The 6,000-nt window shown below is 51.1% G+C and overlaps 1 long non-coding RNA gene across 1 annotated transcript in view; it reads left to right on the top strand.

Annotated features, from left to right (window-relative positions):
* Window positions 1-603: 603 nt before the first annotated feature.
* LOC125326874 overlaps window positions 604-6,000 on the top strand; it is a 231,631-nt gene continuing 226,234 nt past the window's right edge. The window contains exon 1 of the long non-coding RNA XR_007204050.1: window positions 604-637. This is a non-coding gene — a long non-coding RNA (uncharacterized LOC125326874). The remainder of the gene's footprint in view (window positions 638-6,000) is intronic.

Raw genomic sequence — 6,000 nt, 5'->3', positions numbered from 1 at the left:
CTGGGAATCACCCCTGGGTCAGCCTGGGGACTCTTGTCAAGTCTGAAACACCTGGAGGTGTCTGGACAGGGGTTTAGGAGGCTGAATTTGGGGTGTTCCTGTGCAGGGCCAGGGGCTGGAGTTCAGGGATCCTGGTGGGTCCTTCCAAACCAGGATATTCCATGGTCCTGCGAGTGAGGGCAGTGGGCCAGGGAGGACAGGACCTTGCTGTGGGATGGCACCAGGAACATTTTGGGGCAGGTGTACCCAAAATGGGGGCAGGAGCCAGGAGAGGTTTAGGGAGAGCAGAGCAGCTGCAGCATCCAGGACTTTGCTGTGGCTCTGCCTCAGGGACACCCACGGTGTCCCCAGGGGCTGAGGGGACCCCAGAGCATCGGGCCAGTGCTCCCCAGTCAGCACTGGGGCTTCTCAGCTCGGAGAGTGCCAGTCCCTGGGTCAGGAGGTCACAAACTCCCAGGAATGCCCTGACTGTCCCCAGGGGAGGGTGGCATCCCCAGTCTTGTTCAACAGCTCCAGTGTTGCAAAATTTTCCTCTCAGCCAGGTTGGTGGGGGGGTTTGAAACTCTGTCTCTGCATGGTTTTATTGCATTTCAGCTTTATACATAATAGCACGAATTACAGACTTTATTTATAACACGTGGATAATGAACCAGCTCCTGTGTGTGGAGTCAGGGAGCCCCGAGATCACAGCACTCGCTGGGGCCTCAGCCCCCCCTCCCTGCAGTGTGTGCTGCTAATTGGAGAGGGGTCACCAGGGCTGAGTGGGGACGGGAATTTTGGAATGCACAACTCTGTAATTGCTTTCCTCTTGTGGTTCGGGCCCTTAGGATCAGGATTCAACACTGGAATTCTGCCCTTATTAATTTAAACACACTGTGGGGGAGGAGATGGGGTGATTGCCTCTCTTTGGGGGTGAGGATGGGACAGCTCCTGATGTGGTTTGCTCTCCATGTCCCCTGAGTGGACACAGAGTTCTCCATGTCCTCTGTGTCCCTGCCAGCTCCAGGGATATTTCTGTTCCTGCCTGCAGCCCCTGCCTCAAATGGAGGAACCAAGAGTGGAAAGGATTTAAGTTATAGTGAATTTAAGTGATATTTTTATAGTTCTGGAGGTATCTGACACATGACAGCAGCAGCAGTGCAGCAGCCACTCACTCCAGGTAAAAACAACTCAACTGGAGCTCATCCCCTCCTCTGGCTCTGGCTGCTCACAGGGATTTCCTCCTGGAATTCCTCGTGAAGAGAAGTCATATTTTTATTTGAAGATGAAACTTTTTCTACCTGAAATCCAAAGAAGCCGGGTTTGGAAAGCAGCTGAAGGGAAGCAAAGTATCCTTTCTCTTCTCTCTCATTATCCAGCTGTATTTGGGCTGATTCCTCAAGTCTCCCAAATTTTAAAGCTGGGTCTGAGGGTTCAGGCCATGTCCCAGAGCTCCATCCCAGGGAAGGATGGGTTCCCTGACCCTCCCTCCTCCCTGGGGCCCTCTGGGTGTGCAAACACCTCCTGAGGGGCTTCTCGAATTATGCTGATAATTGGATTGATCAGATGTTGATCCATCAGCCTCCTGCTAATGAAGTGTTGGTGAGGCTGCAGCAGCTCCTGAGATTGGGAATTCTTCTCAGGCCCAGCCAGCTCAGAGCTCTGCCCACAACACCTTTACTGGGAGAAACTGGGAGAACCTTGGGGGCTGCACCTCAGTGGAGATCAGGGACAGCATTGACTTCAGGGCATCATTCCTGGGCACGGGAGTGCAGAGATTCCCAGCTGCAGCTCCCAGCCCTCTCCAGGGCACTCCAGAACTCCCCTGGATCACTGCTCTGTCACAGAGTCTGATTTTCGGGGTGTTTGCATTTATCCCACGGAGGAAATGGGCAGGACAGGGGCTCCAGAGAGCCTTCTTTGCACATTTATTGATGAATGGATTGATCTGCACGTTAAGGGTGCTCCCACCCACGATGGGTGTGAGGAATGAGCTCCCCTTGCACAGCTGACACGGGAATTAGGGAGCAGCTTCTGGGAGGCAGCAGTGAGGAATGGTTTCATTTTCCTCTAAAAATGGAATGGAACCTACTGCAGGTTTTTTTCCCAATTAGGAACGTTCGAGCTGTTTGAGGCGAGGTTCCAACAAACTTGCTTCCCATTTAATGAGCTAAAGCTAATTGGGATTGGGGTGTGAGTCAGCCTGTGGAGCCACAAAGACAAGGGTGCTGCACCTGCATTTTAATGGGCTCCAGAACAGTGGGGCTGAAATGTCTTTCCTTGGATTTTGAGAGATCCATGGGCATGGACCTGATAATGCACTTACTTCAGCTCAAGTTTCAAAGCAGTACCTGCATTTATCCCTCTCCTGCAGGACTTGTAACTGCCTTTTTAAACCCCACAGAGTCTGAGACAGCACTGAAAGCATTTGGGAATGCTGGAGAGGGAGGGATGTGGGTCTGCATGTGAAGGAAAGGTGTAATTTAGCAGTCAGCTGGACTTAGTCTTTAGGATGGGCTGTTAAACAGGATTTCCTCCGTGGTTTTAGGTGATGTGAGGAGTTGAAAGTCTGATTCAAACTCTGTAACATCTGTAAGATGTGGTGGTAACAGAATGGGAAAGGTTTTTTCCACTGAAGCTTTCCTTGTGCTCTGTGCCTTCACTGAACAGGAACTTCGGGGCCCGTGTTGCCCGAGGAGCACCACAGGTGGGATGGCTCCTACAGAACTTCCCTCACATTGATCAATTCCCAGCTCTGCTGTGGGACACTGAGCAATGAAGGGATGAGCCGGTGACTCCCTCTGCCCAGTGGGGTGCTCCCACCGCCCTGGGAGAGCCTCAGATGGATGCCCTCGGGAGGAGCAGGAGCAGGGAGCTCTCCCTGTGGATACCCCACGGATGTGCCCCGGCAGCAGCTGAGAGATGACTCTGCAAAGGCTCTGCACAGGGACTAATTAAGGTGAGCAATCTTCCTTTGCTTCCATCCCTCACAGCAGCCTAATTGGGAGGCAGAGGCATTTTCACCTGGGAAGGATTAATTTCGGCTGATAAATGTCCCCTCTCAGCCCGTTCCCTGCTGCAGGGACATCGCTCAGGCAGGGACAGCCCTGGCTGCACCCGTGGGAGGGACACAGGGCGGGAGATTCCCCATCCATGTGGCTCTGATTAATGGGAACACTTCAATTAAGAGGCTGGAGAAGTTTCTTGGCTCAGAGTTTCACTCCACTAATCCTCAGTAAAGCTCTCCGGAGCTTTCCAGAAAAGCAGTGCCCTGCTCTAGGGAATGCTGGGCAATATCCCAGAATCCCAGAATGGTTTGGGTTGGGAGGGACCTTAAATCCCACCCAGTGCCAGCCCTGCCCTGGCATGGACACATCCGACTGTCCCAGGCTGCTCCCAGCCCCAATGTCCAGCCTGGCCTTGGGCACTGCCAGGGATCCAGGGGCAGCCCCAGCTGCTCTGGCAATTCCAGCCCAGCCCCTCCCCACCTTCCCAGCCAGCAATTCCCAATTCCCATCTAATCCTTGTTTTCTGAAAAATCTCTATTTAATATATTTTAAATGTTCTTTTATGCAGAGAGGGAAAAACCTTTTGCTGTTTTACTGCTGGAGACCAGGATCAGTCTCTAAGAAACTGGTGTTCATTTTACAGCCTGTGTCTGATTTACCTGCCTCCCTTGGGAAGGGCAGGACTCATTTGGGAATCTTGGGGCTCAAGGATGTGGAGATGGAGGATCCATGGAATCACATGAAAAACAGGAGCAGTGCCCAGATGGGGCCTCAGCAGTGCCAGAGTGAGGGAGCACCTTCCCCACCCTGCCTGGAGCTTTCCAGTTTGTCTACAAGGGACAGGTCTTCTATAAAATAAATAAAACAACAGTAATATAAAAAATGCAAAGCATGTGTCTCTAAACATCTCTTGAGGAGATGATCATGTCAATAACCTGAACTGATAAGGTATCATTCCAATACCGAGTTATCTTTCCCACTTCACCTTCTTCCCCCACCCTGAGGGAGGTGGTTCACAGACCTCCCTTCCCAGCCAAGCTGGATCTGGATCCACAAACCTTCATCAAAAGCACAGTGATTTGTAACAGTGCGTGGAGCATTCCAGCAGTGCCCCCAGGCCTCTCTGGAACAACCAGCAAGGTCACAATTAACGTGCTGGAACTTCCACTAATGGAGCAGGGAATGGAGCAGGTCTGGGCAAAAGGAGCAGCCGGGTGTTTCCCTGCCGCAGTGACTGAAAATGCTGCCTGTTCTTGTAACAACAAACACCAAGGATGCTTAAAATTCCCAAGCTCCCATGTGTTGCACCATTTCTCAGGAAGAGCAGAGAATTTTAAGTAGGTTTTGCAGGGAATGATCAAGTTTGCAGAGAGCAGCCTTGGGTAGTGCTTTAAAAAATGAAAGGAAAATCATCTGAAGAGCGAGGGAGGTAAAGGACAGAGTTACTTCTTCCCTACTTAATTTCTCTGGAATCACTGGAAGTGTCTGAACTTCAGGCTGTTTAAGTTCAGACCAAAGCAGAGCAGACAGAAGTTCTCTGCCGTGTGCAAGGGCTGCTCTTGGAAAGGTTCCCAGGGTGATCCCAAATCCACTGGGCTTTTATGTGCAAATCCTGAGGTGACAGGGACTGCTGCAGGATGGAGGCTGGCACCTGGGCGGATTTCACCCCAACTTCACCACTTTCGTTGGATTTGGGAGTGGGGGAGGATTCCTCAGGTGGAAGGTTCTGATTCCATCCAGCACCCAAATCCCAAAATCCTTGGGATTTTGCTGGACCAGGTGCCAAGGCTGTAACTCCATGGCAGAATTCCATGGTCTAAAATCCAGCAGGGGTTGGCTCAGTCACTCTTTTCTCCAGGATTAAATATTCACAGGACCCACCAGGTCTGGAGGGCTCACAGTGGTCCCAGGGCTGCAGGGGCAGCTGGAATGAGTTGGCACCAAAAAGAATTCAAAATGCGGATATTTCTGGGTGGAGGTGAAGATTCCAGGCATATTTCACTAGTAAGGACAACAATGGATGTGGAAATGAAGGAGATGTTTTGGGTCCCGTTTGACAGCCTGCTCACTGTGGGACTTCGGACCCAGGGGGATTTTCCAGCCCCATCCTGGTGGGGCCAAGGTCTGGCTTTAGGCAGAGAGGGATGTTTAGAACTTCTTCTTGAATATTCATGTCCATTACAAAGTGCACGTTTATAACCCAAGCCACCCCATTCCTCGGACATGGACGAAGAAAAAGAATCAAAAAAATCCAAACCTTACAGAGAGCATAAATCCCAGAATGGTTTGGGATGGGAGGGACCTTAAAGCCATGGCAGGGGCACCTCCCACTGTCCCAGGCTGCTCCAAGCCCCAGTGTCCAGCCTGGCCTTGGGCACTGCCAGGGATGGGATATCCACAGGTTTTTTGGGCAATCTGCTCCCAGTGTTTTCCCACCAGAGGCTGATTAATGAGGCCTGGCCGTCCAAGGAAAAGAGGGTGTTTTTCTTTTCTCCTTTCTGACTTCCAACACATTATATTTTCTTCCTCTTTTGTTCCCTTTCCCCCTTAGTGCCAAGGCCCTGGAAATGCTGTCTCCTGCAGTTTTCCATGGGAGCACTGGTGCACAATTTCAGCCCAATTTGGCTGCCGGCATGAGTTTGACAGGAAGGTACAGCTGTAATTTCTCAGGCCTAGCCAGGATGCCAAATAAATCCATATCATCTTGACAATTATATCTTTACAAAAGCTTGGGAAGGAGCAGCCAGGAAAGCTTGTCAATAAGTTCACTTTTTATTAGAGGGAAGTCCTTTGGAAAGCCCACAAAGGCAGCGTTTCGTGATGGATCTCTCGGAGGCAGCCGCTGTGGGAGGCCGCTTAGAAAGAGCTTTTTATTGACAAACTTTTATTTTAGAGGAAATTTTTCCCAACAAAGCCTCAGCTTGAGCCATTGCACAGCGCAGCCATAAAACCAGATATGGAGTAGGGATAATTTTGGCTTGAGTCGGGCCCCAAAGTGAACTGGATCCGAGGG

Source organism: Corvus hawaiiensis, chromosome 6 (assembly GCF_020740725.1).
Source record: "Corvus hawaiiensis isolate bCorHaw1 chromosome 6, bCorHaw1.pri.cur, whole genome shotgun sequence".
Lineage (NCBI taxonomy): Eukaryota > Metazoa > Chordata > Aves > Passeriformes > Corvidae > Corvus > Corvus hawaiiensis.
The sequence above is the reverse complement of the archived record's forward strand: the minus strand, read 5'-3'. Positions and strand labels throughout refer to the sequence as shown.